Here is a 24,231-nt window from a genome sequence, read left to right as displayed (position 1 = left end):
AGCAGGCACTACAAAGATTTACCAAATTATATAGACAGACCATAGATACTGATTATATAATCTCTCAAGTATTTCTCAGCTCAAAGAGATATTGTATCTGAAGTATCTTCACAGAGAGGGCTGATGTTAGACACATTGGGACCCAGAGCAGAACACAAGAAGCACTATACTGAGTCAGACCAGAGGTCCATCAAGCCCAGCATCCTGTCCAACAGTGACCAATCCAGGTCACAAGGAGCCAGCATCCTATCCAACAGTGACCAATCCAGGTCACAAGGAGCCAGCATCCTGTCCAACAGTGACCAATCCAGGTCACAAGGAGCCAGCATCCTGTCCAACAGTGACCAATCCAGGTCACAAGGAGCCAGCATCCTGTCCAACAGTGACCAATCCAGGTCACAAGGAGCCGGCATCCTGTCCAACAGTGACCAATCCAGGTCACAAGGACCTGGCGGGATCCCAAAGAGAGGATCCATTTCTTGTTGCTGACTCCCAGCGATAAGCAATGACTTCACTGCCACATTAAGGGAGGTACTAGGGGTGCTGCAGCACCCAGGTCTGCAGTTATGGGGGCCCACAATTGATAGGAAGTGGGAAAATGTTTGTGTGTGCTGTATGTAACTGAAACTTGTGAAATCTAGCAGAAATGCTGCAACAGAAATAAATACAAACTTATACTTACAAATGACAATACTACTTTACTTCCTTGACTACGCCACTGCGTGTTTGATGACATAAATCAGTGTTTTGGTTCTGACAAGCGTAGTTACTTCTGAAACTTATTGATATTTGTTAGGTAGTTTTAAGGCATAAATCACTTATAAGTGAATTGCCGATGACGTGATACGTGGAATTATTTAAATTCTGGATTGGGCCTTTCGGCGCACTGTCAGGTGTTCGTTTGAGTAGTCATTTTGGTGACCTTACCACTGCAGAACTCGAACGAGGTTAAAGATGAGCGGGCGACGTACTCCTTATCAGAATTAGTCTGGTTTTCATAAACTGAAGTCAGCACAGAAAAGGGAAGCCAGTGCATAAAATATCATGTCAAAGATACTGAAATTAACAGATATGTTTCATACACAGAAGTCTGTCTGAAAAAGGCACTGGGAAAGGAGACGAGGCGGATGCTGCCTGAAGTGAAATGGAAACCGGTATCCCTGAGCCTGCGGTGAAAGCTGAAATTGGTACCGACGCTGGTGGAACTAAGCAGGGAGAAGAAGAAAAGCAAAGCACACTGAACTGTAATGATCTCAGTTTGTGACAGACGACATATCAGCAGACATGCGCAACTGATGGATAGAAAAAGGAAGCACTGTCAACACAAGAAAGCTGATTTTAGAAAAAGTGCGGTAGGTGCAGTGTCAGAGAAGTTTATCCGACACTGTTCCGATGCATATTTCACGAGAATTCATTCTCTTACTGGTGAGAAAATTGGGCGTACGTGGCTTTGTTACTTTCCTACAACCGTTTGTATTGTTTCGCGTGCAAACTGGTCAAATGCATTCACCAGCAGCTTCAACAACTGGAGGAAGGGTGAGAAGATTATTTCCGAACACGAAAGCAGCCTGTCTTACTGTGATGCAATGACTGCATTGACTTTACTTCGTGGCAGCAGAGGGCGTGTTGACTATGAACTAGTAAAGCAGTATGAAGATGAGTGTTCTTACTGGCAGAAGCTCTTGAAACGCACAGTGAGCGTTATATGCCTGAAGATTCTACACCAGATGTCTCACAAACAGATCAGCTAACTGTTGTTATTCGGTACATAACACCCAGTGGTCCAGTGGAAAGATTCTTGATGTTTCTGCCGATTATTGCCCAGCGTACTGGCAAACACGTTATTTGCTCACTTTAATGAATGCCAGAATGATACACACAACTGCCGAGGCCAGTCCTATGACAATGTGGCGAATATGAGTGGGAAGTGCACTGGCATGCAGTCTGTTGTGAGTGAAGTGTGAATATGCCCACTATATACTGTGCACTGCACATTCCCTGAATCTCGCGGGCAAGTCTGCAGCTGAGAGCTATTCCGAGGCCGTCAGTTTCTTTGATTTTCTCAGATGACGTCACGTATTTTTCAGTGGGTTAACCGTTAGGTGGCATGTTCTATAGGAACTCTGTGACGAGGTTGTGAAGCAATTGTCTGGAACCGGGTGCTCTGAACACGCTGATGCTGTTGGCGCCCTTGTAAAGGGCAAAGGCTATGAACAGGTTCAGGAAGCTCTGGATTTTATAGCCGACGGCAGCAAGACCCCAGAAACTTGAGGCGATACGAGGGGCTTGGCGGACACAGGAATCACGGCGGAGTTCTGGTACGCAATCCTTCGTCACGTTAATAAAGTCAGCCTGTCTCTACAAGACCCTGGTGTCGCACTGAATGCCTGCTGTCGAACTTCTGAAATCTCTGGTAATCGTCCTGAAAGAAATGCGGGCTCAGGTTGATGAGTTTCAGACGAGAGGCACTAAACAATTTCAATGCAGCAAGCCACTGTATCCGCAAGCGAAACCGGGCGTATGAGAATGGTACCAGTCCTGAAACCATGGTTGATCCTAGAGAGCGCTTCAAGGTGGAGGCTTTCCTGTTAATTGGCTCCTGGGAAGACTACAAAGGCCTCCTCAAAATCCCTCAAGTAAGATCCACTCATCTGAACACAACTCATGAAAGAGCTATATCCATCGCCAGCCCCGCCCTATGGAACTCATTACCAATCGAAATAAGAACGCAACCTAACAAAACCTTTAAAAAAAGATTTGAAAACCTGGCTTTTCACCAAAGCATATGCAAATGACATCATCCACCAACACAACCAGACTCCCACGCAACCAACCTCCAAGAAAATCCACCTCAATGCAACACAACAACATCTAAGACAACACTAGAACACTTATGACCACGTTCAACGCCACATATAAGGATAGACACATCAATTATTCTTAAACTAAGATACAATCTATAGACTCCATGAAGTAACCTCTGTTCAACTATTATGACGCAAAGATGTTTAGCTAATATGAATCAATCATTGTTTAACTAATATGAGGTGAACCGTTCTGATGGCGAAACCGAAGGACGGTATACAAAACATGTTAAATAAACAAATAAAAAATAAATACAAAATATGCCTCCAGCTGAGGTAGGGCCAGCTGCTGAGGGTCTGAACAAAAAGTATCCAGAGGACTTGGAAAGTAAGCTCTCTGCCAAACTGACACACTTTGCCTGGTTTCTCAATACCAGCTGTGCATAGAAGGCACAGAAGCTTAGCTTATACAGTTGACCTCAGTCAGGGGCTAGGGTGCAGGCTGCACCTGCAGCAGCGCCTTGCGAGCCTTCATAGGAGCAAAGTTATCAATGATGTCATCAAAGTCGCAGGATTTCATGTTCAATGCTCATCACGGACAACATATTCCGGCATCCCTGTGCCACTCTTAAGGATGCCCATCTTGGAGAATGCCCGTGCCCCAGTACAGTGGCTCTCACCATGGACAGACAGACATGCAGCAGGATCTCAACCTTGGGGAATGCCTCAGCTCATAGGAAGCCTGCAAGGCTTTGCTGCAGGTGCAGCCCGTGACTGAGGTCAACTGTTTACCAGCAGTTAACAACCTTAAATCTGAGTGGATCAAATGCTCTTATTTTGACGACACTGATTTAATCCATGTCGAGCAGGTTTTTTTGTTCCTAGTATCATTGTGGGTCGTTTTAAAGGAATTACAGGAAGCATCATTAAGCAATTAGCAGGTTATATACATTTGCTAGGGGCCCACTTTTTGGCTACAGCATCCGGGCCGCATTAGCCTTGATCCAGTCCTGGATGACTTCCCCCAGTCCACCCGGCTAAAAACGGATACACTTTTCCTCCAGGAACTTCTTGAAACCCCTTTTAAACCAAGCTAAGCTAAGCGTCTTCACCACGTCCTCGAGCAACAAACTCAACAGCTCGACTGTGCGGGGCTGAAAACGTACTTTGGTCCTCTGGAAAGGTAACTGCTCCCGCCATTGATTTCACAGAAACCGCGGGGCGTGCTCAGACGGTGCCCCGGGAAGTCCAAACCCTAAGGAACCCCTCGGCCTGCAAACGGTTTCTCTTTCCTGCAGGTGTGGGGATTGCTCCTAACGGGAAGCGGGTAAAGGGCAGGATTTCCTTTACTTCCAGCTGTGAGGGGGAAAAAATGTAACCGGCCCTGCTGGGGAAGTTTTCCCGCGCGAGCAGCTTGCATTGGGGACTTCTCGTACGCGCGTTTCTGCTTTCGCGTCAGGCGCTAAGCTTCGAGCGCTCCCTGCCGGCACCCGGGCACCGAGAACTTTCTCTCTCCCTCGAAGCAGCGCCGCTTTCTGGGCTGGGGAGCGTGCGCGGCGCACAGCTCGTGCGGCGGAGCAAGCGCGCGCGCGCCGCCACCGCCCCCTCCTCCAAGCGCGCTCCCGCGGGACAGGGCCGCTCCAGCACGTGACAGCAGCCCGTGTTTGTAAACAGGCGTCGGCAGCACGTGTCCGCTGCCCCGCCCCGGGAGAGTTATTGACAGCACCTTCGACCAATCGTCGCTGAAAGTTCTGGGGGCGGGTGAGGAGGGAGGAAACAAGCTGCGACACGCCGCGAGGGAGAAGACACGTGAGAGGGAGGATGGCCGCTGGAGGAGGGTGGGGGGTGCTGTGATGGGGTGGAAGCGTTCGCGAGTTAGGGGTGCTGGGAGTACAGGCAGGGGAGAGGGGGTGCAGGAGCCTAGGGCGATCTCCGCCCCAGTGGGAGAGGGCGGGGGGAGGTGAGGCTCTTCTTTTTCCATCCATTTTTGGGCTAATCTATTTTTTAAAAAATGATCATTAACTTGATTCCACTCTTTCAGCTTCTAAAGCAAGAATTGGGAGTCTCCGTGCTTACCGTGAATTGATTAAAGCCAGCTCTGCCCTTTTTTGTGAGCAGGGGTAGAGGGGCTGGGCCTTGAGTTGAAGGTTGACGTCCTTCCCCCGCATTCAGCTTAACACCTGGTTTTTGGGTTTCTGCTTTCGTTTTATTTCTCAGTCGTGATTCCTTTTAAAGTAACTGAAGAATAGAATTCGAGCTCCTCATTCAGGGTTTGTTTTGAGCTGAAAACCATTTAGCAAGGGTATTTTTTATTTATTTTTTTTGCCTGTGATCAGCAAATAGAAGCGCAGAGGTGGTGTTCCAGGCACCAATGGGAGCGCCTGCATCAGTTTTCATGTCTGTAACAAACACTGGAGGGAGAGCACTGGGAGAAACTATTTACCGAGCAGGTAAGCAGATTACTGCAAGTTTCATCATGCTGAGCGGACTCCAGCATGCAGGAATCTCATGTGGAAGGAACTGTTATGGTAAATGAAAGTCTGCAGCAGGCAAAAAGTTCATGAGAAAAGCAAACAAGTAACGTTTGTTTTATTTATTTGTTTATGGCGAAAGGTTTGGTATTTGCTGATATGACGGAATTGGTACTGCAGTGCTGAGGAGGACAACAGATCCCCAGCCACTGTATTATTGGGGAGGGACAGGCAAGGTGGGGGTGCAGAGGGGGAGAGAAATGATAAATATGCAAGTGCCTGTGAGTTGGACATGTTTTGGCCATCTCAGTACTTCCCAGCATCATGCTGAGCACCAGCTTCTGCGCAGGCATCGCCTTGGCTTAGTAAGGAAAGCTGTGCTGTATAGGGCAGCATTGGGTCTGCAAGACTTAAAAACAGTTGCAGAAGTCTCAGAGCCCAGTGCAAACAGAGCTGACTGCGTGGAGGCTCTGCCATCTCTTCTAAGCCCAGTGCTTTCCATCCTAATCCCAGAAGTGCCCCGCCTGACAGCTCTGCTTTTTGGGGTAATCCACAGTGAAAACGTAGATGTCTTCGCAGATTCTTGGATCTCCAAAATCCGTGCTCTCGCTGTAAAGGCACTGCCACGGGATGCAATGGCTGATGCAGTCAGGGCATTCATGGAAGGGGGGGGGGGTAAGATGTGTTTTCAGTAGGTTCTGCCCCAGCTCCCCCCCCCCCCCTCCAGATTGCTAGGAAGACATCTAAGCCCCATTAACAGCAGTTTAACCATCTTGGAAGCATCATTTCAGAGAGGAATAAAGGAATGTGAGCTCTCGCACAGGCTCCCTGTGCAGGACCAGTTCATCCTTTGGTTTCCAAGGAAACTAGGAATGTGAGAGGATGCTGGGGGATGCTGACAGTCAGCAGCACAGACTTTCACAGCTGCTGGTCCTCCTCTTCTCTCCTTTTTCTCAAGGACAGGGCATGTTTGAAATGCCTTTTTTTGGGGGTCCTTTCTCTTATGTCCAGTGGTGCGCTCCTGTTGTGTATTAATAACCTGACAGGAGACCTTGGACCCCAGGGTGTTAAGCACTCTAAACTATTTCTCCCAAGCTAGAGCCGGTGACTGCCACTTGCTCAGCTCAGTGCCAGATCCCTGATTTGCAGCAAATACTGGGTCCTCACATTGATCAATGCAGGTCCTATGATACAGTCAGGCCTGGATTTCTCCATAAGCAAACTGTCTCTGGGTAAGGTGGCAAAAATGGGGGGGGGTAGTATACGGAGCAAAGGATTTACCACCTCCAGTCCTGTGCTGCTGCTCCCAGGGGCAAAGAGAAATGAACCACTGCCTCCTCCCCCTTCCACTCAGTGTGGCTCATCTGCCACTCCTACAGGGTTGAAGGGAAAACAGAAGCTTACTGTGGCCAACCTCCCTCTCACTCCTCCTCTTCTTCACTGCACTTGTGCCTCTCCCCCCCCCCCCCCCCGCAGCCTAGTAGGAGATTGATGCCATGATGCTTCCAACCCACTGCTCCCCTGAACCACTCAGGAGGGGGACATGGCAAGGACACAATGTGCAGGTTAGAAGCTCCAGGCCACTGCTGCCAGCCGCTTTTCCTGCTAGGTGCAGCCATATGAAGGGGGGTGGGATGGGGAGGAGAGGACCTGAGAGGTGGGAGTAGCAGCTATCAAACTGAGGAGGGGAGAAAAGGGGTTCAAATTGGAATGGGGAGAGAGTAGAGACTTGTGAGAGTGAGAATTCAGGGATCGGTGGGAGGTAGGCAGTGGGAAATCAATGATTGGGTGGGAGGTGTGAGAGAGAGAGAGAGACTGAATAATCGATAATATACATTTTAAATAAATAAAGATGGGGTTAGGGGAAGGGCGTGCAGATGTGTTGAGAGATGATGTGAGAGACCTGGAGGGCTGAGGTAAGGATGAGAAGCAGTGCATGGAGATGGGGGTCTAGGGAAGGATTGCGAGACAAGTGAAGGAACAGGCTGGTGAAGAAATGGGAGATGGGCTGAGGAAGGAGAGGAAGATTGAGAAACACAAGGGGGAGGGTAAGAAATAGGAGAAGTTCGGGAAGGGTGAAATAATGCAAGACAAAAAATGTGGAAAGAGAGCAAGGAGGGAGAGGTAAAGATGATGGGCGAGTAAAAGAGGGTGTGACTGGAGAGATGGGAAAGCTTGAAAGGGGATGAGAGTGAAGGAGAATGGTTAGGAGACATGAGAGGGGGTGATTGGAGGGGAAGGATATTTGAGAAAGCCAGAAAGGAGGCAGCTGTTTAGATAGCTGGAGATTAAGGGTAGTAACCCAGGGAAGGGAGGATGGAGGGCTGAGGAAGGTAATGGAGAGGAGAGTTGAAACAGAACTGAAAGGTGGGCGAGGGGATAAGAATGGATAGAGAGCCAGAGAAGAGAGAAATATAGAAAAGGAAGATGACAGGGAAAGATCAGAGGCAGAGGTAGGGTAAGAAGTGAAGAAGACAGGAGAAGAGAGAAGAAATGGAAAGGAAACTTGGAAAAGTTGTTAGGAAGAGATTGGAAAAAAGACCAGGACTAACGGGATTAGAAAAATGGATAACACGGATGAAAAACGCTTCTCTTAGAGGAGGAAATGCATTTCTTTATATTTTCTCAGTGTTGCGCTGTATGCATTCTGGCTTCTTTTGGTTTCTAATTCAGTTTTTATCTGCACATTTATAGGTAATTTGTGTTCACTTATTCAGTATTTACATAGTAACAAGGTAATTGACAGCAGAAAAAGATCCAAGTGATCCATCCAATCCTCCCAGCAAGTTTTTTTTCCCTTCATTTTTTTAGGCTAGAAACTGTTGCTTCGTGCAAGTCGCCCCTGTGCCTTCTGTTAAGGGCGGTAACTGCTGCTCTGTGAGGGTCTGTCTGGGTTCTGCATGTGCAACCAAAGTGAGCAGAAGGAAATTCTTTTTCACTCAGTGCATAGCTAAGCTCTGGAATTCATTGCCAGAGGACGTGGTTAAAGCAGTTAGTGTAACTGGGTTTAAAAAAGGTTTAGATAAGTTTCTAGAGGAAAAATCCATAAACTGCTATTAATTAATAAGTAGTAGTAGCTTGAGATCTATTTGCTTCGGTACTTGCCAGGTTCTTATGGCCTGGATTGGCCACTGTTGGAAACAGGATGTTGGGGTTAATGGACCCTTGGTCTGACCCAGTATAGCTGTTCTTATGAGCAGTTCTGCTCGTGTATAGCTTCTGTTTTGGGATCTCTTAGCCTGGTAGGTGGTACTTTAGGCCTAGTATAATGTTTGCAGTGCACCTTCTTCCTAGGTAAGGCTGTTGCTGTTTGAATCTTACTGGTTCTGTTGTGCTGTGGCAGGTCTGCTCCATAGCTGCCAAACGTGCATACTGCAGACCCCAGACTTCACTGGTGTTCTCTGGCCCTGCTAGAAAGAGAGAGGGGAGAGCAATGTCACCAGTACCTGGGGGCATCAAAATCCTAAATCCATCACTGTATATTTTGGTTTTGAGCCAAAGAGCAGTTAATTAACAATACTTATTGACAGTTCCCTGTACGTACCAGGATCAGTCCAGACTGCTGGGTTATGCCTCCCCTCCAGCAGATGGAGTCAGAGAGAAAACTGAAAGCACCCCCTAGATATACTGGTGCGCCACCTGCCATCCTTCAGTATTTCCTCTGACTCCAGCAGATTGAGAGGCATAACCTGCGGTCCTGTCTGTCCTGACTAAAAAACGTTTCAGGTGTTATTTATTATTATCCTGTCTATACTGTCTAGATCAACTAGTTTCATTCTCTCTTACTTTCTATAGGTGTCTCGTGCCGTATGTTTTACCTGTAGAAGATTTGTACCCCGTGCTTCCTGCAATGAGAAATTCAGCAAATCTGCACTTGTTCTCCCGTTGCAGGTGGGATGCCTGGGTTAGCCGCAGTCCCACTAATCCCTGCCCTTGCTGCACCGCTGCTGACATCACCCCGGGCATCCCTCGTTCTTTTTCCTGCATTCTTCAGCATGCAATGCACACGGCCCTCAAACGCCAGAAGCAGTTTCCTGAGGAAAGGCTCCCCCTCCTCATTTGTCACTTTCTCTCCAATGTTGGCGTGATGGCCTCACCTTTTCTATTCTGCCTGTTTTTGCTGAGGTTCAGCTGCTGCTGATGTTTAGCATCAATTCCTTTTTGCCTCCTTAAACACAAAACACACTTTCCAAACAGACTGCTCAGAGTAAAGTGCGGAGTTATTAGTTTTCCATCTTATGGAGACACCAGAAACAAGTCGAAGTCTCTGCCCAGAGGTCAGCACCTGGTGCGCAAAGACTGTGTCCTCGTAACGCGGCGGGAGAGGGGGTGTGGGTTGTGCTGCGCTCTGACCTGATCTGATTACCTCACTTTTAATCTGTAAGCAGCTCAAGGTTTCCCTGCGTAGAGGGTGGATCCGGTCTCTCCCCCTCTTCCCTGAAAGTTTCATCACTTTTACCGTTCATGGTTAAATTTCACCGCGTGGGCGCTGCAGGCCTAAGCGAGCACGACACAGCACGGTGCCATGCCAGTGGTGTTACCCTCAGTTAAGCAGGCGTCGGCAGCATCCTCGGTCCCCAAAGGTCTGTATTAAGGAGAGGCGGTTCTCCTGTGAGGTGACCTCCCTGGAGGTCCCTAGACGAGCATAATGGGTCGGGAACTGGGAGAGCAGCCATCAAACCCTGCTTCTTTTAATGAGACACTCTGGGGGCATTACGATTGTTGCAGTATGGGTAGGCACCCTCATTTTTTATTTTATTTTTCCTGGGAAATTCAATGTTAATAAAAATCAATCAGTGCAAAAATTACACTGCCACTGATTTTTTGCCACTCAGCAATCGACATCAGGGCAAGATTTCTGGGCTGGGCCTGTGCTGGCAGGAATGTTCCAGATGACAGAATGGAGGGGCTCTTTCTCCCAGGAATACAATAGAGGCAGTGCTGCTCCTCCTTCCTTCCCTCCTTCCTTCCTCGTGCTGCAGGTCTCCTGTACTCTGCGCCCCTTCGTTCTTCTGTAGGTGTAAGACCCCCAGGCAGGGCCTGTGCTGGCAGGAATGTTCCAGATGACAGAATGGAGGGGCTCTTTCTCCCAGGAATACAATAGAGGCAGTGCTGCTCCTCCTTCCTGCTGCAGGTCTCCTGTACTCTGCGCCCCTTCGTTCTTCTGTAGTTGAGGCTTTTTTTATAAGTCCTTCTGGCAGGACAGGCAGCCAAAACGTGTTCACATGGTCTTTGGTTTTACCGTCCTAGCTTTCGTGGATTACGGTTTTGGAGGTTTGGCGTAAATCTTTGCAGCTGGGTGCTTGGAGGTTTAAGATATGGTGATTGCCTTCCTCTAATGGTGGCATCCAATCTTCCTTTCTTCATCGGTCACAGTCGGAGACAATGCCTTTTGTCCCTGCATTATTCTGGCTCCCAGTCCAGCAGAATCGGCGCTTAGCACATCCGTATCTCCTGGTCCTAGTATTGCTGGTGATGCCACACAGGGTCAGCAGTCAGAGTCGCGTTCTAAGTCGAGGAAATGCGTTGCTGTTGATGTCTTCTTCTCGGGTATGTGTGTAACCGGGGAATGACAGGTTGCTTTTTCCCCGAGTCTCATCATAAATGATTCACTAATTTCCAAGGAAACTGCTGAATGCCCATTGTTTTGTCTCTGTATAAAAGGCTCCTCTGTTGGCTTTGCTGAACTGTCAGCATTCAGCTTCAACAAATCTCAACTTCAGAAGCCTTCTGCTTCTTATCCTAGCCTTCGGTTTCTATTTATAGAATCAAGAGAGAAAATTGTTTTTATTTATTTATTTACATGGCGCCTAGCCCAAGGGCCCCTGGCAGCACACAGGATAAACCCACACAAGCCAAAAACATTAAACAAATAAGGAAAAATAGACAAATTCCCTCATCCTAACATGTAACTGTTAGTTTCACACTCAGCTCACCACGACGGGCCTGTAAAAATGCTATTTTAGCCCCAACTCTCGCAGAAGAGTGCTGCAAATAATCGGAGCGGCAGCAGGAAATGCGCCGCAAGCCTGGCGTGGCGCGCTGAAGGAACGTCCAGCAAACCTCTTCCAGAGGAATGCGTAATCTCCCAGGGCTGTATAGCAAGAGCAAAGTCTTAGTCCAGGGCAGAGGGGGTTAATACAGCAATTTTGTATTCGATTCTTCACTACACCCAGTGGAGGTCAAACAACCCAAGAGAAATGTGAGACCAAGTGTTGCTACCAGATATCAACTGTGCAGCTGTGTTCTGCCTTAATATGGGAACGAGAGGTCTCCAATAATGGTACAATTTGGGCAGCATCCCAGTGTTGCCCCCCCCCCAAAAGACTAGACAATTGCTAAGGATACATTCGATCTAAAATATGTTTTGGATAGGGATGACTTTAGGATGCTGGTGCAGACCTTTGTACTGACAACAGTTGATTATTGTAATTCTCTGATTGGCTTTCCTAAATGCTGCGTTCAGGCTTTATAAGTTCTGCCGTACTGGTTGTGTGAGGAGGCGTGAAGGAGCATGCATCCCCTCTGCTGACGGAGGTGCACGGGCTGCCCATTGAGTAGAGGGTAAAGTTTCAGTTGCTTACTGTCTTCATAAGGTTGGACCAAAATACTTGATGGGTTCAATTGCAGTTTATGTCCCGGCTTAACAGTTACGGTCTGGAGAGAACTTTTAGTTAGAAATACCTTCTGTCAAACAGAGACTGCGTGCAGGCCTTCTCAGTCCTTGGCGCTATGCTGTGGAATAATTTAGCTGAGGTGGTTCAGTGGATAGCAGATTATAAGCTCTTCTGCAAACTTTTAAAGCCATGGCTGTTTAAACACAAGGGATTTAGTTTCACATTCAGCATGTTGCTATTTATGTCTGCTTACTGTGTTTTTATGTTTGTTTTATTGATATGTGATATATGTGTGGTCATTTGTTTTACTGTTTTTGTTTAATTGTAATATTGATTTTCAATGCTTAGGACAACCAGTTCGGGTTAAATGGAAGTCAGTGTTGAAGTCTGGATGTTATAAGTTGTGGATATTTTACCCCATCTCATTTTATGTGGTCACTTTCTCATCTGCACCAAAAGTTGACACATTTTTGGCCAACTATAATGACTATTTACTGCATCTATTTCTAAATCAGCCCCCCCCCCCCCCCCCCCGAAAGATGACCTGGCGGGTAGGATGGCAGTAATTAATATTTTATGTTTGATGTTTACTGGGGCAGGGGTGGAAGGTGGTTTTGTGGGGGAAGATGGATGAATTAGGATTAATGAGTTTTACAGTTTAAGGCTGTAGCTAACTGAAACCCTTACAAATGGCAGATCGAAACCATCAGCTGTAAGGCCAGCACGAGATTCTGGGTTAGGTTTACAAGAAACCAACATAGTTCCAGTCTTAGTGACATTCACAGTCAACTGATTGTCCTTCAACCAGGAACAAACCGCAGACAAACATCTGGCAACCCAGTTAAGGGTATTTGTCAGGTCCTCCTGAATATCATCAGCGCCTACTTCTATAAAACATTGAGAACTCATCAGGAGTTTGACAAATGTGGTGAAAGATCTCGTTACTTGCTTACCAAGTCAAACCATTTAGTGGCCTGATCCACTAAGAAGGTAATTTTCCAAAAGGTTCTACGCACGTAAATGGGATTTTAAAAATTGCTGCTTTTACATGTATAACTGCTTAGAAAATTCACTCCATAGGGCTGAATTATCAAAAGGTTTTACGCATGCAAATGCACCTTTGAAAATAGCAACGATATATTTATTTATTTAAAAATTGTGTGTACCCCATAGCTAGTAAAATTTACAATAGAAGCGGTTTACGGATTTAACATAATAAAATCGAACATAAAAACCAAACAATACAGCATTACATATCCAACTGCCACCACTCCCCAACTCGTAATCCCAGTTCTCCACAGCATCAAAAGCCAGCCCTTGAAATCAATTTAACTGCTCTCCCCCCCCCCCCCCCCACCCCTGAAAACTGGAAGGAAAATAGATGGGCCTTAAGAGGTAATGAAATTTCGTATAACTCAATTCATTTCTAACCAACGCTGGTAAATTATTCCAGGCCAGAGGGGCGGCTGCTATCAAAGCAGGTTTAGAGCGCCTCTCAGATCTAAGTGCTACTTTTACGCCTGTAACATCCTTGAAAATGACCTCCTAATGCTTTTCTCCCGTTCAGGTACTATGAGAGAAAATTCTGAGTCTGTGGGGCCCGCATTGTTGAGGTTCAGGATGTCTTTGATGGCCTCCGAGCAAGCGCCCTCCTTCGCAGGCCAGAAAGCCCAGCAGTTACTGTGTTTTGCAGGACCTTTCTTTTCCTACCCAAGTCAATCGATTTTGGCAATTGAAGGTGTAGCAGGTGTGACCTAGTCCCAGTGGTGAAGGAGATTATGACACTTGCTGTGGAATCAAACAATTTTGTGCGGCCCTGTAGCAGTGATAGGTAGTGGTGATGTGGCTCTTTACTCTTCCTGGTAGATCTCCTTACATGATTCTTGTTAGGACTCTTCCTAATGTTACTTGGAGTTCGCCTTATCCTCTTATCTGTTCTGCATCCCCGTGGAAAAATATTCAGCTTTTGAAAATAAGAAGTTCCTGAACATACTCCTTTGTGCGACTTGAATAAAAGCGCAGCTCTACTCTGTCAGCCAAAGGGGGTAGATTCCAGGCCTGCTCAAGAGAAATGTCAACATGAGCAGGCGATTAACACGGTTAATAAATAGGGCTCGTTTTATGTAGAGGTCTATACTTAAGTCGGGACGAGCTTGAAACTAAAATGCCTCAGTGAATCTGTGATGAACAGACTTGGTATCTATAGAATTCATTGTATAGCTTGAAAACTCGACCCAGTTGGCCTGTTCTGCCCTTCTCCTGCCTCCCATTCTCTCTCATCCTCACACACACAGAGTCACTGATGGAAGAGTATCCAGAAAAAGAATGCCAAGTGCTTATTATCTGGAAAGTTTATTAGCCCGAGACCTATAAAAGGTTTCCACTTTAATATTACAAGGCTTGTTTCCGGAGTAGGGAACTCCATGTGGGTAATAGGATTTTCTGTTTATGCTTTAAGCTTTTTCATTTTTCAGCTTTTGACAGGATAGGAAGCCTACAGCAACAGGAAGGGACTATGGGTTAACATGGGAGAACGTGAAGGACACTCTAGGATGCCTCCTTAGGAGAAGTGGTGCAACACCGTCCATAACTCGAGATTTTTGTGAAGTCGAGGGCTTATACAAAATTCTCACAGATTTAATCCTGTGTTTCCTTGCACTTCTTGTTATCTTAAAGTAAATGTAATGTGGTAGGTTATTGCAGTCTCTGTTGCTAAGAACATATCCCAGCTGCTAGCCATAGAAACTTGTCCACTCATTGAATATCACTTTTTATCCACCTTAGTTGTTCTTCTCACACAGGATCCCATAGTTAATCCAGCAGACTGCACTCCCTCCCTCCCTCCTCTGCACAAGCCATGTCTTGCCACTAATCTTTGTAATCCAAACAGCTGCCAAGACTAGTGAAGTTCTTGCCCAAACATCTGGCTGCTTAGGTCTTGTGACCTTGCTGATGGTACTTGTCACAGTCAGCCTGCTGGCACTGGTTTCTGGGGGACTGTAGCCTGCTGCTTTCAACCTGGCTATCTTGTGGCTGCATTGTCGCTCAGTCCTGCTTCCTTATCAACTTTCCCCTCCTCTCCACTCTTTGAGGGAGTGAAGGGAGAGTTTGCAATACTGCAACTTTCCAACTCCTTCCTACCACTGACATCTATATTTGTCCCAAATGTATTTAAGATCTATCACAGTACGGGTTTTGTCCAAAACAGAAGTGGAGAGATTTGTTTTATTTATTTAGATTTTTATATTACGCTTTTCGGCACTTGGATCTGTCTTCAAAGCAGATTACGTTCAGGTACTATCCCCAGACGGCTTACAATCTAATTTTGTACCTCACAGTTGAATATACAGCCAAGAGAGGACTACTGTACTGGTTTCTGCCATCTCAGCTGGTAGATTATTCTAGACATCTACTACTGTCTCAGTAAACAAATATTTTCTCATGTTTCCTCTGATCCTTCTTCCCTCCAACTTCATATCGTGACCCCAGATTCCTTAAGGCTCCACTGGAACGCCAGTGTTTCACCTGCAGAAGCCACCAATTCTTCCAAGCCCATATGGAGGAGAATATTATCAGTCACTCAGCTACATGACTTCCAGTGGCATTGCCCTCAGAAATCTCCATCTTTTATTTTGAAACCCCTGTCTTCATGATAGAAGCAGCCATTCAGAAATGCTTCCACACCACCAGATGGTAACAATTCAATTGTGGTGAGTTAAATTCTTTTTAAAATAAAATCTGAGCAAACTAGATCAACGTCCAATCTCTAGCTGATTCATCTTGCAGCAACTTGAGCCCCATGCACTTTGTGACGAAGCTTTCTAAGGGTGGCTTGGCTGCTGGCAAATAAAGAACCAATCTGTTTATTTATTCTAAGAGCATTCTTATGACACTGTTGTGTTTGGTTTAAAATGAAACTTGGTATTACCTAAAAGTTGGACACAATCCTCCAGTGAATACCGGCATTCTGTGAGAGTTCAGATACATTGGCAAACAGGAGCAAATCAGAGATTCAAATTGTGCAGTCTTAGTTGGCTTTGCCTGGTCTTCAAGGAAATATCTGAGCAACATTACAACCGTTTAAGAAGAAATTGCTATTTTGCGTGCTTATCTTAATTCATTCCAAAATTATATTCCACTTAAAATGCGTGTGTGGCATTCTGTTTAGTTTTGTGCATTCGTTTCACTGATTTCAGAGTCATGCGTGTAACTCAGGACTTTATAGTACATGCATAATGGATACTGTGCATGTACTTTTAATAGCTCGAGTTATGCGCACACTATCTGTTTTTTTTACGTGTGAACTATAAAATTAATGAGTTACGCTTGTAACTCCAAATGAATGAAATTAAGGCACATCTCTAATTCTGTTTGGACCTTTAAACAGCTAATTTTCGGCTAAACAGGCAGTAGAATCTCTGCTTGAAAGCCCTTGTGCTACAATCTAAAGAATGCCAGTACTGCTTTTTATCTCATGAGAAAACCCGTGGATTCTGTCATCGATATTCATGTGAGTTGCTGGAAATCTGTGGCCAAAAAGTGCATAGGGTCACTGCAGTTTGATGCTGAAAAGTGCATGAGCCATTCGTATTGCAGAGTGCACACAAGCCAAGAAGCTTGTTGGATGGATCAACGATATTTTTTATCATCGTCCATCTCATCGGTGTCTCAGCATTTAACGAGAGCTTGCTTCCATTTGCCAATTAATTTCTGCATTAGTGGCTGATGGAGAGGGTGGCTGTTGGTGAGATAAAGGCCTGGAATCACAGGCAGACTTCAGAAGGGGATGCTCGGCTTCTTCTCTAGTTGCTGCTCACTGCATTATTGTCATTGTAAATCTTCAGAGCGTTTTTATTTTAATAGGAAAATAATACCCGACATGTACATACCAGAGGGGTCTATGGAAAGTAGAAGGACCTGTGCTGAGATCGCTGATGATGCGAAAGTACGCCGATAGGAGTAAGATCTTGTGAACCTGCAGGGTACCTTATGCAAGACTGAGACAGGGATAACAGATCTTTCTGGTCAAGTGCCTGCAAGGTAACATTCCTGGGTTACTACACATTCCCGGCCAAAAAATACAGAAAACGTAGCCAGCTACAGAGTCGCCTGCTGTAAGTCCCCCTGATTACAGAAAGCTTTTCCTTTCTGCTCGCGCCCTCGGCTTTCTCAGAAGTGCTGAGGCCGGAGGGAAGTGCACTGTTCTTACCCTCCATCCTTGCCTCTGACTGTGCGCTTCCCCTGGCACCCCCTCGCTCTCTGTTTCTTGTGCAGTGCAGCTGAAATTATTCAGACAGACTCGGCTGTGCTGGTTCCTTTTGATTCAGAATCCAGAACAGAAGGCTTGGGGAGAGAAGGTGCCCTGAGCGGCAGTTCCTACCCTAAAAGACACTTGCCAGACTGGATGGACCATTTTGGTCACTGACTGGGTCACTCTGTCCAGTCTCTGTATCTGCTTGCACCTTTGTCGCTCTGTGCACATAACCCGCTGTGGAGCAAGTCCTGGGAATCGCACCTGGGATTCAGCCTTGCTTTTCATTCTTCTTTTGGAGGCATTTGTTCAGCAGGTCAGATAGGTGGAAGCATGGAGCTAATATTGAAAGAGAAAAGTACCCAGGTGAACTGCACACCTGCTGTACCTGCAGGCAAGGTCCGCGCAGCATTTAAAAAGCACTACCCTGCCTGTGGATGGCTTGTTCTTAGCACCTAGATTTGTAAATAAACATTATATGATAGAGGTGTTTAAAATCATGAGAGGTCTAGAACGGGTAAATGTGAATCAGTTATTTACTCTTTCAGATAATAGAAGGACTAGGGGGCACTCCATGAAGTTAGCAAGTAGCACATTTAAAACTAATCAGAGAAAGTTCTTTTTTACTCAACGCACAATTAAACTCTGGAATTTGTTGCCAGAGGATGTGGTTAGTGCAGTTAGTATAGCTGTGTTTAAAAAAGGATTGGATAAGTTCTTGGAGGAGAAGTCCATTACCTGCTATTAAGTTCACTTAGAGAATAGCCACTGCCATTGGCAATGGTTACATGGGATAGACTTAGTTTTTGGGTACTTGCCAGGTTCTTATGGCCTGGATTGGCCTCTGTTGGAAACAGGATGCTGGGCTTGATGGACCCTTGGTCTGACCCAGTATGGCATGTTCTTATGTTCTTAAATTAAATGAACTTACCCCCTGTACATGCTTTCCCTGCTCCTGAAAGTACAAATTCTGTGAAGCAACTTCCCCCCCAAGAAATTTGCCTGGGCAACTCCGAACATTGCCCCCGTTAATTGTACGTGAGTGTCTTGATGCGCACACACAGGCAGCACTCCTGTTCACCAGTTCAGCTTCCACGCAGTAAATTGCCACAAACTTGTTTGCTTGCAGAAAACCAAAGGAACCAGTCACTTATGGCATGGGTTCACTTTTCAGCCCAGTAATCACCCCCAGCGACGTTTGGAGGATCCCATGAAAGAGAAGAATCTATTCTGGATCCTCTGCAGGGTCTGTGCGGTCCCACCGTCACCATCCTCTCCTGACACCACTGTGGTCTGTGGGCGATAAGTCCATGATTTAGGGAAAAAGTGGATTAATGTTCCAGTTACTTAAGAACATAAAAACTCGCTAAACTGGGTCCATCAAGCTCAGTATCCTGTCTCCAGCAGTGGCCAATCCAAGTCTCAAGTACCTGGCAAGTACCCAAACATTAAATAGATCCCATGCTACTGATGCCGGCAACAAGCAGTGGTTATTCCCCATTGATTAATAGCACTTTATGGACTTCTCCGCCAGGAACTTATCCAAACCTTTTTTTAAACCCACCTATACTAATTGCCTTAACCACATCATCTAGCAACAAATTCCAAGGTTTAATTGTGCATTGCATGAAAAAGAATTTTCTCTGATTTGTTTTAAATGTGCCCCATGCTAACTTCATGGACTGCCCCCTAGTCCTTGTATTGTCCGAAAGAGAAAATAAGTTTCACATTGACCCATTCAAGTCCTTTCATGATTTTGTAAACCTCTATCCTATCCCCCTCAGCCATCTCTTCTCCAAATTGAACAGCCCTAACCTGTAACGTCAATACCTGCATTCACGGGGTGACACAGAGGTAAAGTCAGCCCTGTCTTTATAAAAGGATTAAAGTTTTAGCAGGCCAAGTGTGCATTCATTGCAGCACATTGACAAGCAGGTACCTGCTGATAACTAGCGAGGCATGGATTGAAAGTTGACCTATTTTTTTTTTTTATGAAGACTGTGAGCAACTAAAAGAATCATAATTGGCTACAGGGAAGAAATCTCTCTCCTAATATTATATTATGTACCTAACATGTGTCTGTGAATATTTACCTTGTCTCTTTCTAGAAAGCTCCATTTTTATTAGGTGCCTCATGTTACTGGAGTTCCTAGCATGTGTGGGCCCCATGCAGGGACCTCAATTTAAATCCCCTCCTCCCCCCAGCCTTTACCCTCTGTCTTAGATGGCCATGCCCAGGTGGTATAGAAAACCTTTGTGAGCCCCTAAGCACTGAAAGGATGTCACCTTTGAGACGATCCCTTGTTGCTGCAGCAGTAGTCTCCCTCCCTCCCTCCCTTGCCAGGATTGGCCATAGCATCTCTGTGACATGCCTAAGCTCAGCTGGCCCCGATGGACACACAGCTCTATGCCCTGAGCCATTGGGCTAGCAGGATTCATGGTGATTCAATTGACTGGGACCCAGAGGAGCTGAGGGCACTTAGTGCAAAATCGGGCAAAACTGTAGACATTTGCTACAATTTCCCCAAATTTCTGCAGTGCTGACGTAGCATGTGAGCATAATTTTATGCTGTGCTCTTTTGGCACGCTGTAGATGGCACAAGCTTAAGAACTTAGCTGTGAATGCTGATTGCTCGTGTTGCCAACACTGGGCTTCCTTATTTTGAAAACCGAGGCGCAGAAATTCAAGAAAGAAGGAACGTATAGAATATTAGAGAAAAAATGTAAAATGGGCACTGTTACCTTGTTTTTAAAGGAAGTCAGTACTGCTAAATAGAGGACTGGATCTGAAAAGCAGAGATAAGGACAATTTGGGTGGTTAGAGATTGCCAGAACCTTCCATCTGTCTCGCTGGGGTCTAGGAATCTGCTAGGCTTCATCGCGTCTCCATCGTGCACCGGCTGCAAGGAACGTGATGGAGAAGACTGCCTGCTGGTTCCTCCTGACCGAAGGGCTTGTGAATGGTGGAGCCTAGGAGGCCATTTTAGAAGAGTCCTCTGATATCCTTTGAGGAGCAGCTTTCTGAGAACTTGCTAGAAAACCGAACATGTGTGGCAGCGATCATAAATGCTCAGACAGGTGCGATCTTCTTCTTTTCATCTCGCATTGACTTGTTTGGAATCGGATTCCTGTGGTCCCACAACTGCATTTTTGACATTGTCTGGCATTCCTTGCTTGCCTATTCATAGATTTGTGAGTCCGTGATGGAGGATTCATGGATCTCACAAACTGGCACCAGCATAACCCCTTCAGATACCTGGGAGGCTCAGCGGCTCGGTGATGGGCCCTGACTGTTCGAAGGGTTGCATCGTGCAGTATAAGGAAAGTGTTTCAGCATTTTTAAGTCCTGCTGCTTAACTATTTTTAGGCAGGTGTATTTCATGAACAAAAAGATTCAATTAATTTTCTCATTTGACTAAATAAGAGCTTGAAAGTGACAGTTTCTAGGGAAAACCTCAACTTCTTGTTGAGAAGTGAAATTGGAGAATTAGGAAGACCTGCACATTGTGAGGAGCATGAAGGAGAAAGAGCAGAGAATCTGAGCACATGCCATGAAATTATTTCCAGTCTCCATCGCTACTCCTCATGCCCTCTGGGGATGCTTGGAGGGCGTCCCAGGCATCTTGCAGAAGAGATGTCTACTGTCTGGCTCGAGGGTGCAGTTATATCGGGATCTGGTGGGAACTGCGGCCAGGCTGGATAGGAGGGGGCCACAGAATGTGGGCTGAACCTTGCATGGCTATGACTGAAGGCTCGTGGCAACGTAGCCCCGATTGGGCCCGATTTGAACTGGAAGCCCCAAGATGCAGGAGGAAGTTGAGTGCCCCAATCCATCCTGCAGCTCTCAGCCCCCAGGGGAAGGCAATTCTGTACAAGTTGGGGACCTGCAGAAAGAGCCAGTGGTGCCCTTCATAAAGAGAGAGATGAAAGATGCATAAAAACACATGGACAAGCCATGAAAAGTGATCTTCAGTCAAGGCAGCTCCTCCTCTCTCGTATGTTCATGTCACTGTGTGGTACTGGTTGGATCCACAAGGACAGTCAGAAACAGAGCAGGACTCGGTGTTGCAGAGAGCCTTCCGTGGGTGACATGCGGGGATGGAGGGGCAAGCAAGGAATTTCTGTGGGGCTAAATCTTGTCACTGAGGCTGAGCTTCAGGGCACCTGGCACCCGCCTTAGGTCCCAGCATGTCTAACCCTGGCCTTGGTGACGTGAACCCTGGCCTTGGTGACTATCAGATGCTACATTAACAAAGGCTTTGCTTCTGTTTCCTCTGGATTATTCTATAGGTATCGTCCACATACTTGGATGGTCCTTTACTAATCCTAATGTATATATTTTACTCTTGACACCCTGTAATCATTGACTTCTTGTGTAATAGAGTTTGATTTTCAGGTCTCGTCTGTACAAAACTCAATTTATTTGCATATTTAATTGAGATTTAGCTTATTACAGCACTTTGGGGCTAGACATGAGAAAGCTAGGGTTCAAGAGAGAACTAAGAGTGGATTTTATATGGTTTTGTATTCAAGATAATGGATTACCAAGGGGGAACACCTATAGATTGTGCTGAATAACGAGAAGTATTGCAGATGGTGGCACTGTGGCTGGCCCGAAAGACTTTCTGTTCTGCCATATTCTGCTATGTTACTAGGAGCTCAAGAGAAAACTAGATTTTTTTGCAGGCTTTAGTATCTTTTTATTGGACCAACATGATGTGTATGAGATTTACAAACCAGATGGGACCCACCTTCATATGATGGTGATAGCCCTCCATGGATTCTCCTTCCTGGGTCAAAGTAAGACATCGCTAATGATGATGATACCTGTGAGCGTCTGGAGCCCCACAAGTCCTTTCATCATGTGTAGAGGTCCTGGAGAACACTGGGGTCCCTTTAGGTTGTAGTTTTAGGAAGCACGACCTAGCGACACTACAGTCCATGGGGAGCCAGGTTGGAACTAACAGGCTACAGCTCCCCAGAAACCAGCCAGATCGATGCCAGCAGGTTGGAGGTATCCAGTACTGTCTAGTAAGGATTTGGATTTTAGATTTACCCAGACAAAAGGGCTTTTTGAAAAATTCCTGCTCTCCGTGTGGCGAAAAGTACTTTTTAGCCATATTGTGCAGAGCTGTTCCCGGTGGCAGGATTAGGTAACCTAATGGTAAAGTATCTGCAGAACTAGGGAAAAATGCTCAGTAAATGGAGACAGGGAAAAACAGTACTTATAGTACCTGAATGTAATCTGCTGTGAAGCATCTGAAAGGCAGAATATAAATCAAATAAACAACATTTTATAAATATATCCACAGCAAGAAGCCTGAGAGAGAATCGGTTGGACCGTTAGATGATGGAGGGGTTAAAGGGGCACTTAGGGAAGATAAGGCCATTGCAGAAGGACTGAATGATTTCTTTGCTTTGGTGTTTATTGAAGAGGATGTTGCAGATACCCATGCAGGAAACAATATTTAACAGCAGCGATTTGCAAGAATTGAAACAAATCATGGTTAACCTGGAAGATGATAAACTAAAGAAATAGTAAATCACCTGGACTAGATGGATTACACCCCGGAGTCCTGAAAGAACTAGAAAATGAAATTGCAGATCTATTACTAGAAATTTGTAACCTATCATTATTGTATCTGAAGATTGGAGGGCCAATATGACGTTGATCTTTTAAAAGGGCTCCAGCAGTGATCCGGGAAACTATAGTTCAGTGAATTTGACTTCAGTGTCAGGAAAAATCGAGAAATCTTGCCTCCCAAATCTGCTGTATTTTTTTGAAGGGATTAATAAACATGTAGATAAAGGTGAACCAATAGATGTGGTGTCAGGTGCAAGGGTATTAAGCGCCCTAGATGAACCTTCTGCTTTCCACCCTCCCCCCCCGGTCCGGTCCAGGCGCCAGTCCCGACCTCATTCACTCAGAGAGGCCCCTTCTCTTACACACACACACACACACACTTAGGTTCCTTCTCTCATTCATACGTGCACCCTTTCACAGGCTCCCTCCCTCCCTCTCTCTCACTCACACAAACCGAGGCGCCGCTAGTGAACCACCAAGTGTCTGCTTCTCTCAGCTGCGAGCAGGATGGGCGCCGCCGCTGACTCTCTATTCCTCTCAGCCATGAGTGGGGTGGGCTCCGCTCCTGGTCCCATATGGCTGCTCTTTGCTGCCCCCTAATGGTTGGCGCCCTAGGCGACTGCCTAGTTTGCCTATTGGGACAGACCAGCCCTGTGTGCTGTATTTGGATTTTCAGAATGCGTTTGATAAAATACCCTATGAGAGACTCCTGAGAAAATTAAAAAGTCAGAGGATAGGAGGCAATGTCCTATTGTGGATAGGAAACGGAGAGTAGGTCAGTCTTCTCAGTGGAGAGAGGTAAAGAGTGCAGTGCCTCAGGAATCTGTACTGGGAATGGTATTTTTTAATATATTTATAAGTGATAGGGAAAACAGAATGACATCTGTAAATCTGATCAGATTTTCAGATGACACAAAATTATTCAGAATTCTTAAATCGCAATCAGATTGTGATAAATTGCAGGATAACTTTGCAGGACTGAAAGATTGGGTGTCCAAATAGCAGATGGAGTTTAATGTGGACAAATGCCAAGTGATGTGCTTGGGGAAAAGTAACCCACACTGTAGTTACACAACGTTAGGTTCCATATTAGGGGTTACCACCCAGGAAAAAGATCTGGGAATCATTGTGGATAATACTTTGAAATCCTCAGCTCATTGCATGGCGGTAATCAAAAATGCAAACAATGTTAGAAATTATTAGGAAGGGAATGGTGAATAAAATGGATAATGTCATAATGCCTCTGTATTGCTCCATGGTGAAACTGTACTTAGAATACTGTCTGCAGTTCTGGTCGTGGTTATCTCAAAAAAGATATAATTGAACTGGAAAAGGTACAGAGAAGGTCGACCAAAATAATAAAGGAGATTGAATGGCTCCCCTATGAGGAAAGGCTAAAGAGGTTAGGGCTGTTCAGCTTGGAAAAGAGATGGCTGAAGGGGGATAGGATAGATTTCTATAAAATCATGAGAGGACTAGAATGAGTAAATGTGAATCTGTTATT

General features: G+C 45.8%; 1 long non-coding RNA gene across 2 annotated transcripts in view; it reads left to right on the top strand.

Moving 5' to 3' along the window:
• The first annotated feature begins 4,710 nt into the window (after positions 1-4,710).
• Positions 4,711-24,231, top strand: part of LOC115073824 — a 45,343-nt gene continuing 25,822 nt past the window's right edge. For both annotated transcript variants that reach the window (XR_003852121.1, XR_003852126.1), the window contains exon 1: positions 4,711-5,254. This is a non-coding gene — a long non-coding RNA (uncharacterized LOC115073824). The remainder of the gene's footprint in view (positions 5,255-24,231) is intronic.

The sequence above is a fragment of the Rhinatrema bivittatum genome, chromosome 12 (assembly GCF_901001135.1).
Source record: "Rhinatrema bivittatum chromosome 12, aRhiBiv1.1, whole genome shotgun sequence".
Taxonomy (NCBI): Eukaryota; Metazoa; Chordata; class Amphibia; order Gymnophiona; family Rhinatrematidae; genus Rhinatrema; species Rhinatrema bivittatum.
Note: the sequence above shows the minus strand (reverse complement) of the source record. Positions and strands in the feature narration are given on the sequence as shown.